Source organism: Lathyrus oleraceus, chromosome 4, assembly GCF_024323335.1.
Source record: "Lathyrus oleraceus cultivar Zhongwan6 chromosome 4, CAAS_Psat_ZW6_1.0, whole genome shotgun sequence".
In the NCBI taxonomy this organism is placed as follows: Eukaryota; Viridiplantae; Streptophyta; class Magnoliopsida; order Fabales; family Fabaceae; genus Lathyrus; species Lathyrus oleraceus.
In genome coordinates this window covers 58,226,168-58,245,651 of record NC_066582.1, presented here as the reverse complement: position 1 = coordinate 58,245,651, position 19,484 = coordinate 58,226,168, and positions in this window count along the sequence as shown.

The window sequence follows — 19,484 nt, the reverse complement described above, 5'->3', positions numbered from 1 at the left end:
TCAACATTAAACTCTTGGAGCAACATCATCCACCGAATCAATCTCGGTTTTGCTTCTAGCTTCTTCAGCAAGTACTTTAAAGCTGCATGGTCAGTAAAAACAACAACCTTGGAACCTAGCAAATAAGATCTGAATTTATCAAGAGCAAAAACAATAGCTAGCAGTTCTTTTTCAGTGGTAGTGTAATTTGACTGTGCAAAATCTAAAGTCCTAGAAGCATAGTAAATAACATGGGCAGCCTTGTCAACTCTTTGTGCAAGGACAACCCCAACAACATAATTAGAAGCATCACACATAAGCTCAAACGGGAGGGTCCAGTCAGGGGGCTGGATTATGGGAGCGAAAGTCAATTCTTTCTTCAAGAAGTCAAACACTTGTTTGCACTTGTCATCGAAGCTGAAAGTGACGTCATTCTTCAACAAGTTTGACAGCGTAAGAGCTATCTTGCTGAAATCCTTGATGAAACGCCTGCAAAAACCTGCATGACCAAGAAAAGAACGAATCTCGTGAACGCAAGAAGGGTAAGGCAGTGTAGAAATTACATCAATCTTAGCAGGGTCAACAGAAATTCCTTTTTCAGAAATAATGTGACCAAGAACAATTCCCTGCTCAACCATAAAATGACATTTTTCATAATTCAAAACAAGGTTAGTCTCGATGCATCTTTCTAAAATCAAGGTTAAACTGTTCAAGCATGCATCAAAAGAGGAACCATAGACAGTGAAATCATCCATAAAAACCTCCATGCAATTTTCGATAAAATCAGAAAAAATGCTAATCATGCATCGCTGGAAAGTGCCAGGAGCATTGCAAAGACCAAAAGGCATCCTCCTGTAAGCAAAAGTACCGAAAGGACAAGTAAAAGTCGTCTTCTCTTGATCCTCCAGTGCAATATGAATCTGAAAATAACCTGAAAAACCATCAAGAAAACAATAGTGTGATTTACCAGCTAACCGTTCAAGCATTTGGTCAATGAACGGTAAAGGAAAATGATCCTTTCTCATAGCCTGGTTCAATCTCCTGTAATCAATACAAACTCTCCAGCTGTTCTGAACTCTAGTGGGAACAAGTTCATTCTTTTCATTTTTCACCACTGTAAGTCCAGATTTCTTAGGTACAACCTGCACTGGGCTTACCCACTTACTGTCAGAGATATGATAAATTATACCTGCTTGCAAGAGTTTGGTTACCTCTTTCTTCACAACATCAAGAATCAAAGGATTAAGCCTCCTTTGGGGCTGCCTTATTGTTTTGGATCCATCCTCAAGTAGAATCCTGTGCATGCACATCGATGGACTAATACCTGGAAGGTCGGCTAATGTCCACCCGATTGCCTTCTTATGCTTCTTCAAAACCTGCAAAAGTTTGTGTTCTTGATCGAAATCAAGGTTAGAAGAGATAATAACAGGGAGTTTCTCATTACTCTCCAAGTAAGCATATTTCAAGTTCTTAGGGAGCTCTTTTAGCTCTAAGGACGGGGGCTGCTCGGTGGATGGAATGCTTGGGGCAGCCGGGATGTCAAGAGCATCAACTGTAAAAACAGGTTTATTGGTAACAACTTCACCTGTAGGAAATGTATCAGCCTGCAAGGCAGCATCAATCTCAGCACAGACAACACAAACGTTAGTGTCAGTACAATCAGAACATGAATAAATATCATCAAAACCAGAGAGAGATGGAAAATCAAGCGCAAATAGTTCAGAACTAGCATCATCAACTAATTCAGAAATCAGCTCAATATGAAAAACGGAATGCTCCTCCACAGGATGTTTCATGGCATCAAAAATGTTAAATTTTGCGACAATGTCACCAAATTCCATGGACATGGTTCCATCGTCAACATCAATTTTTGTCTTCGCCGTTTTCATGAACGGTCTGCCTAAAATGATGGGAGCTCTGCTTGTCTTGGTTTCTCCTTCCATTTCTAGAATATAGAAATCTGTAGGAAAAATCAAATCGTTAACTTGAACAAGAACATCTTCGACTACCCCGGCGGGTCGAGCGTTGCTCCTGTTTGCCAATTGAATGATTAAACCTGTATGCTGCAAAGGACCAAGACAAAGGTTATTATAAACAAAAGTAGGCATAACATTAATGCCCGCTCCCAAATCAAGCATGTAATTCTCAAATTTACTATCCCCGATGGTACAAGGAATAGCAAATGTTCCCGGATCCTTCTGCTTTTGTGGCAGAACCTGAGTAGTGAGGGCTGAAACATTTTGCTCTCCTACAATCTGTTTGGATGATTGTTTGGGCTGAATAAAGGCAGAAATATTTCGTCCTATGTTTACTCTTTCACTTCCCTCAATCCTCCTCTTGTTGGTACACAAATCTTTCAGAAACTTTGCATACTTAGGAACATGCTTAATAATATCAAGTAGCGGAATGTTTACCACAATCTTTGGGAAAACATCCAGTATCTCTCTTTCTTTGTCTCCCTCCTCAATTATTTTATTTTTCAGAACTCTATGTGGGAAGGGGACTAGTGGCCCATACTCCTTTTCTTTAATTTTTTCAGTTTCGAGCATAACAGAAAAAGGAGAAGAAAGTTCAGCTGGGTGAGGCTCAGAAGGAGAAAGTTCAGAAGTTACCTCAATGATTTTTTTATTTTTTCCAGGGGATGGTTCTGTAACTTTTCCGGATCTCAAAGAAATTACGCTCACATTAGCATTAGGACCATTCGGATTGACAACTGTATGGGCTGGAAGTTGGTTCAAACCTTGAGCTTGCATGTTATTTATTTGAGTAGCAAGCTGTCCCATATGTGTGTTCAAGGTTTGAATGCTAGCATCGGTCCTTTGTTGGAACTGGAGGTTGTTCACGGCCATTTGCTTAACAAGATCCTCCAAGGATGGTCCGGAAGGTGCAGGGGCAGCCACTTGAGGTGAGTTCTGTTGTTGGCTGGTTGGCGGGTTTCCATATCGAAGGTTGGGACGGTTCCTCCAATTGGGATGGTATTTGTTAGTGGAGAGGTCAGGAGTGTTGTTGTACCTGTTTTGATTGTAAAGGTTGGCTACATAAGCTTGTGGCAGCTCAATAATGGACTCGTCTCTCAGAATAGGACAAGTATCGGTCGGGTGCTCAGGAGAAGTACAAATGCCACACAAAGTTGTTGTTTGAGGTTTTGCTACTGCCAGCTGTTTGACTAAGGCAGTGAGTTCGTCAATTCTGGTCTCTAAAGCTTTGTTGGAAGAAACTTGAATTTGACTCACGCCTTTGCTTTGCATAGAATTGTCTCTAGTGGTGAACTGTTGAGAATTAAGAGACATATTTTCAATAAGGGCTTTGGAAGCAGCTGGAGTTTTATCGACTAATGTTCCACCACTAGCAGCATCAAGAATGTTCCTGTCCATCGGAAACAACCCCTCATAAAAGTATTAGATGAGGAGTTGCTCAGTGATCTGGTGTTGAGGGCAGCTAGATACCAAGTGCTTGAATCTCTCCCAATACTCGGTCAGCGACTCATTGCCTTGTCTAATACCACAAATCTCCTTTCTTATTGAGGCAACTCTGGAGGCAGGAAAATATCTTTCCAAGAACACTTTTTTCAGGGCTGTCCAACTTGCAATTGAGTTTGGCTCGAGATAATAAATCCAATCCTTTACTGCACCCTGCAATGAAAAAGGAAAAACTCGAAGTTTGATGTGATCTTCGGTGGTCCTTTCAGGCTTCAATGGTGTAGAACACACCACCTGGAACTCTTTCAAATGCTTGTGTGGATCTTCACCTGCAAGACCACTAAACTTTGGCAACAAGTGTATTAAACCCGATTTTAATTCAAAAGGAACAGCAGCAGCATCATATTCAATACACAAATTATTGTAATTCACATCAAGAGCAGATAAATGCCTTAAGGTTCTATTATCAGCCATTGCAAAATCAAGTTCAGAATCTGAAGCAAACAAGTTATGCAAATAGTCAGACTCAGAATCAGACTCAATTGTGGGTGGTGAACTATTGGTAGTCTGGACTGTTCTACGTTGTGTGTGCAAAGTTCTCTCTATTTCAGGATCAAAAGCAACAATTTCAGAACAACGAGACCTAGTAGCCAGGACTAACAAAACAGCAATGCATCAACAGCAACAATAGTGAAAATTCCAACAATGTCCTAAAAGTCAAAAAAACAAACACAAAGAAAGAAATCGATCAAAAATAATTCAAAAAAATAAACTGACACAGAAATTAATCTAATGACTTAAAAATATAATTTTGAGATTTTTTTCGATTTTTTTCGAGACGGTGAAAACAGTAATTAATTGCTTAAAAATAGAAAAATGATGAATTTTGGATTTTTAAAAATAACCAGATAATTATTTCCCTTCAGATACCCGGAGCAGATTTCGAAACAGACATAATTTCTCAAAAACCGACTTTTTTACGATTTGGACTCTAAAATGCGAGTTGGACGAAACTGCAAGGAAACTAGGACCTATACGCTTAGACACTAAACCTATGACTCTAAAAACGATTAAAAGAAACAAGAATCCCCGGCAACGGCGCCAATTTGATCCACTATCGCGCGCGGATCAAAATGAGTAGTTTTTCAAAAATGTAGTTTAACGACAAATTGACTCGAATATCGTTCTTAAGGATTCTTGTTTAATTAATCTACCGATAGAAAAAAAAGGGGGGGGTTGGTTGGTTTAGATTCAAAAAAGTGATTTTTAAAAGTGATTATAAAATAAGCTGACACGAACCAACCTACTGCATCATCTTCCGACTTATCATTGATTCTTATAAAATTCCAAATCTCTAACGGGTCTGCTCCTATTCGATTACAATTACCATTAACAAGCGTAAAGGAAATTATGCGAGTAATATTCCCAAATTCCGAATTAAGCAAACGGATTAAAAACTATTGCGAATTAAGCAGACGTAACTTGATCGTTCGTGATAAAATAAAAGCTATGTTAACACAAAATTGATTCGGGATCAACATTCATCAATCGAATTTAAGGATTCTATCCTATAGCAACAATTAGATTAAGCAAATAATTGGAATTATAAGAAGAATTCAAAGGAAACAAATTGGAATTAATAAAAACCTCAAAGCGGATTCTGAATTACAGCAGGTTGATTCAAAAGGGATTAGTTCTCCATAGTCATCTTGCTAGCTCTCAAAAAATCGTCCCTCCACCGAAAAAATGTAACCCTGTTTTTTGGCTTCCTAACCTAGGTAAAAACACCCAAACCCGTTTCACAACTCAACCGGGTCAAATGTACGATCGACCCAATACAACTAACCCAAACAAAATATAAAAATAATGCAGCAGGTTCAACGAAATTTCTGACCCTACTACAGTCTGATTCAGCTCTCGACTTCTGCATAAAAGTTGTAGATATTTTTCTTAGCTTTCCATCGGCTGGTAGCACGTCTCAATCCGATACTCCTAACTCAAGATATGATTTTTCTCGCGAAAGCTACTAATGCTGAAAATTAAATACGAAAAATAAATAAGTGCAAAAATAACATAAATTATGAAAACACATTAAAACATAAAATTAATCAAAGCAAATCGAAGAAATGCTTAAGTACAAACATAGAATAACGTGCATCCAAAATGCACTGATCAATCTCAATGCTAATGCTTATGATGAAATTGCATGAGGGATCTTAGGGTCAAAATTGGGGTCTTACAACTTCTTCAACAAGTTTCTTAAACAACTGATCAAATATTTCAAGGTATACTTCACATTTCATCACCTTATGCATATATTATCCTCCAAGAGTTCCAAAAGTCAAGAGAATATCAAGCTATCAAGTTGGTTCATGGTGGTTGACCAGAGGAATTCAACTGGTCAAAACTGGTGTTCCCTAGGCCCTATCTCCTACAATTGTTATCATATGAAACTGATTCCAATAGAAAGGTTACTCTAAATTATAATTCCAAACAACTTTCATGTTAAGGCCAAGAGCGAGTTTTGCTTGGAAAGTCATTTTTATGGTGAAAGATTATAGGTCACTTTGTCTAAACCCTAGTTTGGAGGTCAACTTCCCAAGACCATAACTTGCTCAATTTTTATGAGATGGAAGCCATTCAAATTGCATGATCAAATTGAATATGTATACTTCAACTTTTATGTTTGGAGGAAGTGAAAATTCAACTTTCAAATACATGTGATAAGAGGAAACATTATAGGTCATTTTGGGCCAATACCATTGAACAAGTGATTTTCCTCAACTTCTAAAATGCATAACTCCATCATTATAAATACAAATGAGGTAAAATTTGTGACCAAATTGAAGGTATTTGAAAGATCTACAACTTTTATGAAGGAACTTTTCTCAATTGAAGTCCATATAAAATGTTACTCAAAGTGGAAGAAGTGAACATATGGCTTGATACTTAGAAACTTTTTTGATATGTTTGATTTTCCAAACTTCCACCTCAAAATTCATCATGAACCAAGCTTCAAATGAAAAAGTGTTCAACGTGAAAGTTGTTCCTCTTGGTCTATCCTTTCCAGTAAGTCAAAATTTATCTCATTTGGACAAAGTATGAGGCACTTGCGCATAGCTTAAAGTGGAAGGACCATTTGGATAATTTGAAGTTCCACTTTTCATACACGATTGGATGGCTTTTCCACATGACTTTAGTATTTCTTACACATAATTTTGGACCTAAGTGCATCATTGGATGAGCCTATCACACGCCCATGCAAGCATGCAAGTGAGATTTCCAACTTTGGCCAAAAATGGAAGTGTGCAATTATCAATCTCCTTGGCTATAAATAGAAGCTCCATTGCTCAGAATTGAGGACCCTGGCATGCAAGCTTTAAATCAACAACCCTAAACCCTCACATTCAAAGGATAAGCTTGAAGATTTTCTTTGAAAATCGAGTTTGAATCGCCCACTATTTTTGAGATTGAAAATCCAAGACTCCTTCCCTTTTCGTGATCCATTTCCACTCCAGCAAGCATCTGAAGCAAGGCCATGCATAATTTAGAGCAAGATCGTCCCAATCTGAAGCTACATTGAAGGTGATTTTTAGAATTTTTCATCTCTTCGATTCTCTACTATTCTTGTTGATTTTTGGTTGTCTGAAGTTCTACCAATGTAGGCAACAAGATTGAGTTGCTTAGAGGTCAAATCGAAGCAACTCAGATCATGATCCTTAAAATTCAACTCCCTGTCTCTTTCTATATACTTGGAGTTAGACAAAATTGAGGCCAGATTCGAGCTCCTGAGCATTTTTCTTTAAATTCATGTCCTCCTTTTTCCTTTGGATGATGGTTGAAGGTGGACCAGTCCGGTGAGGTCCACCGGAGAAGAAGACCGGAGCTTTGGCTCCGGCGACGTCTTGGCACGCTTCTGAACCACATGGTCCTTTCAAATTGTTTTAATCTCACGCGTTGGTTGTAATTACCATCCATGTTGTGATGTTGACTAATGACCTTGTGGAACGCGCGCTTGGAGCCACTTGATCTGCCACCTCAATTAATGAGGGAGATCAAGTGGTCCACGTTTTTTTGATTTTTTTTAATTACTTTATTTTCATTAATTCATATTAATTTTAGTATTGATCCAAAAAATACGAGACTTTCACCACAAAAATTCAAATATTTTTCTCTTTCATTTTCTGAATTAAATTATTTTTTGGAACAATATTAATATTTTTCATGATTTAATTGTTTTGTGCATATTTTTAATTGTTTAAAAATACTTTTAAGTTTCCAAAAATTATGAAATTTTTTGTCCAAGGTCCTTTGACCATCATTGACCTAGGATAAATCTCTTGGCCATTTAATTGGTGTTTTGGAGAGAGTTTAGGTTTTTGATTAAACATATTTTAATTTAATGTATTTTTTAATTGATTTTAATTTGTTTAATTGTGAATAAATTGTTTTGAGCTATTTTTATTGACTTGTTGAGTTTGACTATGTTGTTTGGGCCTTGGCCAAGGTTTATTTGACTTTGTTTGATTAAAATCATTGGATTTAGGGGATTAATGGAATGTACATTCCATCTCCCAAAATGAATGAATGATTTTAGTTTGATAAAATCCTTCCCTTGCCCAATTTGTGGTTGTCTCATTTACCCTCCCTCTTCATCTTCAATCCCTTTCTATCCCATTCATTCCATTGACCTATGATATCTCTATTTGACCTATGATATCTCTATATCCTAAGGCTAATTGGTTGATAAACCAATACAAATATGGATGAGATTAGGTCCACCCTTTTGCCATTTTCTTTTAAGTGTGGTATGTTTTAGGAGTATGGTTCATTATACGATGTCTCTAACATGCATTAACACTAAAATTTCTATTGCCCGGCCTCAGATAGTTGTGACTTCTACATAAGTCCAATTACGATTGCTTAACATGGCGCTAAATTTTGACCCAAAAGCATAGCATTCTAGTAAGTGAGATTGTAAGTCTCCCCCTTTCATGGTATTGTGTGGAAACTTGGCCTTTTTTCCTTCCTTTGGAAGATGTCTTGGTTCAAGGATCCATGCTTGTGAATAGAGGGTTGAGTGTTCTCCAAAGAATGACTTAAACAATAAAAAAGTAAAAACAATACTAATATCTAATCAACTAACATTTGACTAATTTTTAATTTCAAGTCATTTACCTTATGCACTTTAAATTCAAGCCATTTATCATTTGTCATTATACATATCATTTAACTTGTTTATTTTAATGTCATTTTTACTTTGCTCACTTGAGCCATATGTTGTTAATATATTGTGAATTTATATACTTGTCGTGTACCTTGTTTGTGTTTGTGGTCTAAGGACCTTAATGTACATAATAACAACAAAAACCCCTAAAAATGTTTGTGCATACTGTTGGATTTGATCTGAGACTTGGACTTAGAATTAGGCAACACTCCCTATGCAAAAGGACTTGGCCAATGCCAACTTTTCTGAAGCCAAGTGATCGGTCACCATTTCCATTGAATTCCCGCAGCTAATCCGACATATTTTCATCACCTTGGTAAGATTTATGTTTGTTTTTAGTTGCATTTGAGTCATTTAGCATGTTTTGTTGGTTTGGTATTGCATTGCATTCGATTACAAGTTTATGTCAAAAAGATCTCGTTTATGCTTCGTTTGGTAGTGTCATTGTTACAGGCCATTGCCCAGGTTTAAAAGCAAAAATGGTGAAGATCTGGACACTCTGAAGGGCAAAAAAATATGAAGAAACAGCAGGTCAACACGGGAACGCGTGTGCCACAACACTGCCCGTGTTGTTGATCAAGCAGAGCAGAGTGGGAGCAGAAAAACAGAGATCAACACGGGCACCCGTGTGCCACCACACGACCGTGTTGATTAAAACAGTGCATTAACACGGGCACCCGTGTGTAGGAACACGGCCCGTGTTGTTGCCACTGTAGCTTGTGCTGAAAATAATTAAGTATGAAGAACAACACTGCCACCCGTGTGCCACCACACGGCCGTGTTGATTGGACGCAGCTTGGAAAACCTAATTTTTGCTTTGTAACCGATTCTGCTCATTAAGGGTAGTTTGGACCTTTTGCTTGGAAGAGATTCATCTGAAGCTATAAGAAGGCTTGAAATAGAAAGAAGAAGGACCTTTTAACAGACGAAAGAAAACATTGCATTGAAGAAGATAGCGATTACGACGGATTTGAAGACGGCGAGATTCAAGGGTATCAACCATTGAAGATCAAACTCTCCTAATTCTTTGTAATGTCTAATCTTTACTTTATGAGTTCTTTAAGTACTATGAGAGGCTAAACCCTCTGATGCTAGGGGGTGGTCCTGATGTTATCGCATATTATGAATTTGAACAAATGATTTCTTGATTACTATGTTACGTATTTCAATTCAATTGTGTGATGTTCTTATGCTTTTGTATCGGACAAGTACAAATTGATCTATGACTTTCAATAACAGGATTGTGATTGATAGGGTTTTCACACACTTGGGTTTATGAATGCATCATCTAGGACTAGTAACTTTCGTAAATCACCGTAAACCTTGATATTTTGTATGATTAAAACCAATGATTAATTAAATGGACATTTGAGTGAGAATTGGTAGTTTAATAGTTTCTTCCTTAAGGACTTAAGTAAGAACATTCTGAGGTTAGGTGATTGAATGTTTCATATGTATTAAGGAAACCTTGATTGAATTCATAACCGGTTAACTCAACCACTCCCCCTAGCATCTTTTATCGTAATCAATTATTTTTACTATTTTTGTGTTTACTATTATAACTTCCAAAACAACCAAACCACATCTTTTTGTTCTGATAGAATCAAATTAAAATAAGTATTTCCTACGCAATCCTTGAGATCGATACTTGGAAACAAAATTCCTTATTACTACATCGGTAAAAATAGTACACTTACTATTTTTCCGATCAAGTTTTTGGCGCCGTTGTCGGGGATTGCCAAAATACATATTTTATTTTCTATTCTATCGAAATTTTGTTGCTTGCCAACCAAAAATTTTATCTTTGACAATTTTGTTATTCAATTCTAATCTTTGTCTAACTTGTTTATGCGAGGTAAGACCTCAGCGGATTTTCCTTTTGACGCAGATCCAGAAAGAACTCTTCGCGCTTGACTCCGACAAGCTAAGAGAAAGAAACTGGAATTAGCAGAGAAAGCGGAGGAAGAAGTTGTTTCAGTGCACTCAGAGAATTCGGATTCAGACACGGAAGCAGTTCCTGAAATCATGGCTGCTAATCCACCACCGCCACCAGAGAGACTCCTCGGTGACTATGGTGGAACCAACACCCCGGGTGGTCGTATGACAATTGTCAACCAACCGGTTAATGTGGAACAATTTCAGCTGCATCCCAGCACCATTAATCAACTCGAAAGGAGGTCCTTCTCTGGAAGAGTGAATGAAGATGCCAACAAGCATCTGCAAAGATTTTTAACCATGAGCACAACACTGAAAATGCCTGGGCATAGCGAAGAAGCAGTCCGACTTCGGTTGTTCCCATTCACTTTAGCAGATGAGGCTGAAGAATGGTTCTATTCCTTACCTGCGGGTAGTATCACTACATGGGAGCACATGGAAACAACATTCTTGCAGGAGTATTTTCCCGCATCTGTGTCATTGCGGAAAAGATATGAGATCCTAAACTTCAAACAGAAGGAGGGTGAGTCACTGGGAGATGCCTACAAACGATTCAAGCGAATCCTAGTGGCTTGTCCTACTCACAACATGGATGAAACTGAACAAATGCAAATGTTTGTCAATGGTCTTCGAATTCAAACGAGACAAATCCTTGATTCAGCAGCTGGTGGCTCAGCCAACTTTGCAACAGCCACCGGTATGAAAAAGATAATTGAAGCTATTGCCTCGAACGAGCATTTAGAGTTATATGACAGGGTATCAAGCAAATCTGCAGTTATTGACTTGAAGCTTGAAACAAATAAACAGGTGAAAATTGAAGAAGCTGTTGCTGCGGAGGTAGAAAAGAGGTTGAGATCACTAAACATAGGTGCTCAGAAAGTGGCTCAAGTGCAACAGGCACCGAGTGAAGTGTGTGACATTTGCAATGGACCACACAATACTGTTCATTGTTTTACAACACCGCAACAGATCGAAGATATAAAATTTTTAAAGCAGAACAATCCCTACTCTAACACATACAATCCGGGGTGGAAAAATCATCCCAATTTTGCATGGAAAGACCAAAGAGGGAACCAGCAACAGCAGGCACAGGGTCAATATCAAAATCAATATCAGCAGCAGCAACAACAGGTACCTAAGAAGGCAGATTGGGAGATCGCAATTGAAAAAATGGCTGCTCACAACATCCAATTCCAAGAGGAGACTCGAAATAATTAGAAAAACACTACAGCATCCATAAAAAATCTTGAAATTCAGATGGGTCAAATTGCCCAACAGTTAGCTTCAAACTCCCATGCACCTGGCACACTTCCTAGTGGGACAATCGTTAATCCCCGTGATCAAAGTCACATTAAAGCTGTGGTCACCAGAAAAGGAAAGGCTAAGGAACCACAAGTTGACGAACAGGCTGAAGAAGAGGGATTGTTGTAAGTTGACTTGGAGATTAGAGAAGAGCCAAAACAAACTGAAGAAGTGGTAGTCAAGCCGACAAGCCAGCAAGAGAAACAAAAACCAAAGATCATTCTTCCTTTTTCGACAAGAACAAAGAAGAAAGATCTCCATGAATTTTTTTTTGAGAAATTCTTAGAATTATTCAAGAAACTCGAGATCAACATACCTTTTGCTGAAGCTCTGGAACAGATGCCGATCTACGCCAAATTCATGAAAGACATCATATTAAAGAAAAGGTCGATCGACAGCGAGCCAGTCATGCTAACTGAAACTTGTAGTGCTATTTTGCAGGGCCTAAAAATTCTGATCAAGAAAAAAGATAGAGGTGCAGTCACTATTCCTTGTAGCATTGGAGATAGATCCTTCAAAAAGGCACTGATCGATTTGGGAGCAAGTATGAGTCTAATGCCCCTCTCAATTTACAAAAAACTTGAGTTAGGGGAGGTGCAGCATACTCGCATGACACTGCAGTTTGCGGATCATTCTATGAAGAGACCCTATGGTATAGGAACAGATGTTCTGGTCAAGATTGATAAATTTGTATTCCCGGTGGATTTTGTGATACTCGAGATGCCGGAAGATGAGGAGATTCCTCTCATATTGGGAAGACCTTTCCTGGAAACGGGAAGATGCATGATAGATATTGAGGAAGGAACCATGACCCTCAAAGTTTATGATGAAAAGCTCAAAATTGATGTGAGGGATACTATGAAATTCAAGGATGACGAAGGGGCGAGTAAAAGTATTGAAGTGCTAGATACAGTTTTTGCTCAATCTATGCAGATTACAACACCCAAGCTTCCTTTGGAAAGAGTTTTGAGTCTATCTATTGTTGAGGATACTGAAGGAATTGATGAGAAAGAATCCGAAGTGGTAGCAATGTTAAAGGAACAACCGCCTTGGGTTCGTTCCCGACCGCAACAGTGGAGGAGCTTCGACCTAAAACATCTTCAGAATCAAAACAGGATATAAAAAAGGGGATAGAGTTGAAACAATTACCAGAACATCTCAAATATGTTTTTCTTGACAATGAGGAAAAATGTCCAACAATCATCAATTCAGGTTTGAGAGAGAACCAAGAAGGAGAGCTAATCAAAGTCCTAAAGAAATACAAGGGTGCTATTGGGTGGGCGATGGACGATTTGAAAGGAATCAGCCCGACAATGTGTATGCACAAGATTTTGATGGAGGATGATCAGAAACCGGTCGTCCAACCTCAAAGAAGATTGAATCCGGCTATGAAAGAAGTTGTTCGCAAGGAGGTTGTGAAACTTTTAGATGTGGGGTTAATTTACCCAATATCTGACAGTTCGTGGGTGAGCCCAGTTCATGTGGTACCAAAGAAGGGAGGGACAACTGTGATAAAAAATGAGAAAAATGAGTTGATCCCCACCCGTACTGTTACAGGATGGAGAGTTTGCATAGACTATAGAAGACTGAACACTGCTACAAGGAAGGACCATTTTCCTTTACCTTTTATCGATCAGATGTTGGAAAGATTGGTAGGTCATGATTTCTACTGTTTTCTGGATGGGTACTCAGGGTACAACCAAATTGCGGTGGCACCTGAGGATCAAGAAAAAACAGCATTCACATGTCCATACGGAATCTTTGCTTATAGAAGAATGCCATTTGGTTTATGCAACGCACCTGCAACATTTCAGAGGTGCATGACATCCATATTTTCCGATATGCTTGAAAAGCACATGGAAGTGTTTATGGATGATTTTTCGGTTTTTGGATCTTCTTTCGAAAATTGTTTGTATAATCTGTCACTTGTGCTGGAAAGGTGTCAACAAACCAATCTAATTCTGAATTGGGAAAAGTGTCACTTCATGGTGAGAGAAGGGATAGTACTAGGTCATAAAATTTCCCATCAAGGGATAGAAGTTGACAAGGCAAAAGTGGAAGTGATCTCCAATCTCCCTCACCCTGTGAATGAGAAAGGTATACGGAGTTTCTTGGGACATGCAGGATTCTATCGTAGGTTCATCAAAGATTTCTCCAAGATCGCAAAACCTTTGACTAACCTGCTTGTGAAGGATACTCCGTTTCTGTTTGACAAAAAGTGCAACGAAGCCTTCGAGATTCTGAAAAATAAATTGGTGTCTGCTCCTATAGTGATCTCGCCTGACTGGTCTCTACCCTTTGAGATAATGTGCGATGCGAGCGATATAGCAGTAGGGGCAGTCTTGGGGCAAAGAAAAGACAGACGCCTCCACGTCATCTACTATGCGAGCCATGTGTTGAATCTAGCCCATATGAATTATGCAACCACAGAGAAGGAGTTACTGGCTGTGGTTTATGCCTTTGACAAATTTCGGCAATACTTGTTGGGAACAAAGGTAATTGTTTATACTGACCATGCTGCGTTGAAATATCTTTTTTCTAAACAGGACTCGAAGCCAAGGCTGCTCAGATGGATCTTGCTGTTGCAAGAATTTGACCTTGAAATTCGAGACAAAAAGGGGTGTGAAAACACCGTTGCTGACCATCTGTCCCGAATGTCTCCGATTGAGGAGACGGAAGAGGAACATCCCATAAAGGACGAGTTTATAGATGAAAGAATCCTCGCGGTGGTGGGTGTTCCTTGGTTTGCTGACTATGCAAACTACCTGGTAGGTGGTATAATTCCTGACGATTTTGATTATAACAAAAAGAAAAAGTTTCTTCATGATTGCAGATTCTATTTGTGGGACGAACCGTTCTTGTATAAGAAAGGGGTAGATGGACTAATTCGTCGATGTGTCCCTGAGGAAGAACAAAATGAAGTCTTAAAGGCTTGTCATGACTCAGATTATGGGGGACACTTTAGTGGAGACAGGACAGCCGCGAAAGTCCTCCAATCCGGGTTGTACTGGCCCACGTTGTTTAAGGATGCCCAAGTCGTTGTGAAGGAATGTGACAGATGCCAACGGACAGGAAATATTTCTAGAAAGAATCAGATGCCTCAAAAGGGCATGCTTGAAGTGGAATTATTTGATGTTTGGGGAATAGACTTTATGGGGCCATTTCCACCCTCATTTGGGAAAAATTATATTCTGGTGGCTGTGGACTACGTCTCCAAATGGGTGGAAGCCATAACCCTCCCTTCTAATGACGCTAGAGCAGTGGTAAGCTTCCTTAAACAAAATATCTTCTCAAGGTTTGGTGTGCCTCGAGCACTTATCAGTGATGAAGGCACATATTTCTTGAATAAGCTCATGGAGAACTTATTGAAGAAATATAATGTGAAGCACAAGATTGCCACACCATATCATCCCCAAACGAGTGGGCAAGTTGAAGTGTCTAATCGGCAAATTAAAAAGATTTTGGAAAAGACAGTGAGTGCTTCACGAAAAGATTGGGCAATCAAATTGGATGACGCGTTATGGGCGTACCGAACCGCTTTCAAAACACCAATTGGCATGTCTCCGTATCAGCTGATTTATGGTAAGGCTTGTCATCTTCCTCTGGAATTGGAGCACAAAGCCTTTTGGGCATCCAAGTTCTTAAATTGTGATCTTGCAAAAGCCGGTGAATCTCAAATTCTTCAACTTCACGAGTTAGAAGAATTTCGTAATCAGGCGTATGAGAATGCAAAGATGTACAAGGAGCAAACACGGAAGTGGCATGATCAGGGAATCATCAGGAAAGATTTCTGGGAAGGACAACTGGTATTGTTGTTCAATTCGCGGCTCAAGTTGTTTCTTGGGAAATTAAAGTTAAGATGGTCTGGGCCATTTGTCGTGCATAAGGTTTTTCCCTACGGAGCAATAGAGATTAAGAACCAAAGCAATGGAGATATATTCAAGGTGAATGGCCAGAGGCTGAAGCCATATTACAGAGGCCAACAACCTAGATTGATTGATCATATGCGCCTCGTCTAATGAGGTGGGCAACCGTCGAGCCATGCGACGTTAAACGAAGTGCTTCGTGGGAGGCAACCCACGTGTTCGATTGTAACGTATTTTGCTTTTTCTTTTCTTTTCTGTATGAGTAGAAAATGTTGTTGCAGGTAAGGAGAACAGATGCCATAATCATAATCACTTCTCAGCGACAGGATGCCAGACTAAAGAAGCATTGCCGAATTCAGAAATTGAGAAAAACAGGGCATCCACACGGCCACCCGTGTGCTGACACACGGCCGTGTTAATCTAAACAGTAGGTTAACACGGGTGCCCGTGTGGTGACACACGGCCGTGCTAATCTAAACAGTAGGTTAACACGGGCGCCCGTGTGCAAGAACACGGCCGTGTTAATCTAAACAGTAGGTTAACACGGGCGCCCGTGTGCAGGAACACGGCCGTGTTGTTTGTAACGGGTAAAATTTTCAAATTTGGTGATTTTGGGTATTTGCAATATTGGGCCCCACTTGCTATTATATCTCTTCCACACCACTCATTCCCCTTTTTTCTGATTTTGGAAACCTCTCTCTCCCTCTTCCTCCATTGTTAACCTAGCTTCCATCAAACTAAGCTTCACTTTTCTCATAGCTCCACTCACTTTAACATCCACTCACCTTCACAAAAATTGTTCCTCTCGCCGTCCTCTACACAGTGACGGTTGCAGTTTTCACTAACCTATTCTTTGGATTTTGAGAAATTTTTGTCAGGTACCATTATGCCCCCAAAGCGTGCAAGCAAGGAGAAGGAGGTTGCCACGTCGTCTCGACCAAAGCAACGGGTTAGACGCTCTACAAACCCTCATGGCATTTTGTTTGATCAACCGGATCATCAAGAGAGGTATGTCATTCTAGCCAAACGTAAGCTTATTCCGACCAGATATATGTGTGATGCCACCCTGGATGAGTTAGGTTTGAAAGAAGAGGTGCACCGCATGTTCCACAACATTGGTATGTTGGAATACATGCAATTTGAAGCACCGACCTTTGCTCGGGTAACCCTTGAATTCTTGAGTACGGTTGAGTTCAAGATGAGGAGAAGGTGGACAGGGTCGGAGATGGAATTTTATGGGCAAATTACTTTCCGCCTGTTTGATGAAGATCATGAATTATCGGTTGAGGAACTGGGGAGTATTCTGAGACTCCCGGTATCTGGACCCAGATCCCCTCCGGACACTTTTTCTACTATTGATTTCTGGCAAGCTATTACAGGTAAAACTGGATATAACCCTAGTTCGGGCAAAGCTTCTGGAATTCATAACCCGTGCTTCAGGTATGCACAAAATGGGCTAGCATACACCTTATTCGGACGGGGTGATAGTACTGGGGTTGCGGCTAAGAGAGAACTATCTTTTCTGTATTGCATGGCTCACAATGAGCGAATCAATGCAGCGGCTTTCGCCGCCAATCATCTGAAACAAGTTGGCCATGCAACTACTGGGGATATTTCTGTAGGTGGTATGATCACGCAGATTGCGGGCCACTTCGGGTATGATCAACTTCTGATGGAAGAGACTGCAGTAATGGGCAAGAATAGGATTGACATGCACACGCTAGTCAATCAACAAATGATTTCCATCAGGCCGACTCATTACGCTCTGATGATTCACAATGTGGAAGTGCTCGCACTACCTGCACCTGGGTCCATTAGCATTGCCAATGCTGCTAATTGGTTGTACACAGGTTCAGCCCAAGCGGTAGGGGAAGATACACAGTTTGACCATGACCTCTCAGGTGAGGACATGGAAGAAGACGAGAGGCAAGCTACCCACGGTATGCCACCCCCACATGATTCGAGCCTACCAGGTGAAGGCTCCTCTTTTCTGTCTCAGGATCAGTGGGGTTGGATCCAGACGGAGATGGGAACTCTCCGCACCGAGCAGACCAGGCAAGGTGCGGAACTTGATAGACAGAGTGTGGAACTGTTCCGGCAAGGGACAATCATGGATGACATGCAGGCCATGATGCACCGTCTGATGTTGCATTTCCCGCACGATCCTCCGCCTCCTCCTCAACAGTGAGCACTGTAAGTCCCCTTCGTGTTTGAATTTAAACATTGAGGGCAATGTTTAGTTCAAGTGTGGGGGGGGTTTTCTCCTTTCATGTTTTATTTTCTGTCAATTTGTTTTGTTTTTGTTATGTTATCATTATATTAGTATCTTTGTTTGTTTTGTTTGTTTTCTATTCTTTTGGACCTACTGTGTGTACAGAGTAATGAGAAACGGTTGGACGAGCCCGGGAGCAATGGTAGTGGAGGAATGACACCCCTCAAACTTAGGCTGATAAGGCACCCCGGAAGTTGATGCAACCTTGAGAAAAGAAGTCGGACACAATTTGAGGACACCGGACCAAGAAAGCGGTATAGAAAGACCAAGTCAGAAAAGAACCACAAAACACGAGGAGACTTCAGAGCTTGCAAGCTAACCAACATGGTGAGATCACAAAAAGCCAAACACGAAATTTCAACATGAGAGTTAAGCCAGGTATGACTTTATCACTCTGATTTTGCGTATGTCCTGTTGACACGTCACAGCATGACAACACACACTGAGGCAAGTTGTTTGTTTAGCCAGAGCCTTTCTAACCATCCCTATATGTATGTTTCCCTTCGTAAACCCCGTTGAGCCTTAGCAATTTTATTCATCGTAAACCCCATGTTAATGTTTAAGCATTATTCATCATAAACCCCCTGTTAACTTTTAATCATTCACTGCCTTTTGTATCATAACTCGGTAGGATTGTGTGAATTGCAAGATGTGCAATAAAACTAAGTTTGGGGTGGAAATCTTAAAAGAGAAGGCAAGTGCATAATATGAGATCATACAAAAAGAAAAAGTATGTATTTTCTTTAAAAGAAAAAAAAGAGAAAAAAAGAAAAGAAAAAAAAGAGAAAAATGCACTTGCCGAGACTTAAGACTCTAACAGATATAAAATGCTCGGAAAATTTGAGTAGAAAAAGAGTCAAAAGAGTGAAATTAACCCCCAGAGTATAAGTGATGCATGAGAAAAAAAGAGAAAAAAATCACACAACATGACTACCGAGTTCAAAACCCTTTGTTATCCATTTTTTTGTTTATCCCACCGTACCCAAGCCCCGTTACAACCTAAAAAGACCTCAAAAAAGTGCGTGGAATCTGCTGTGGTAGTGACATTAGAATGTATTCAAAGTTAAGAGTCTGGTATTGCATACTGTGCTGTGAGTGTACACACCTAACCCTGAGAGATATTGTGAGTGTGTAAAAAGCTTGCAGGTGAAGAGGTTTCTGATGTGGAAATGTGGTAAACTGTCTGAATCGGAGAGACCTGAAACTCGATTGGAAAGGAAGAACACAAATGGTGAAAGACTAGGTTACATTGTGGAAAACGAATTCGGGGGTGGCCTTTGTTTGGACTCAATACATCACTTGAGGACAAGCAATGAGACAAGTTTGGGGTTGTGATCGGTCACCATTTCCATTGAATTCCCGCCGCTAATCCGACATATTTTCATCACCTTGGTAAGATTTATGTTTGTTTTTAGTTGCATTTGAGTCATTTAGCATGTTTTGTTGGTTTGGTATTGCATTGCATTCGATTACAAGTTTATGTC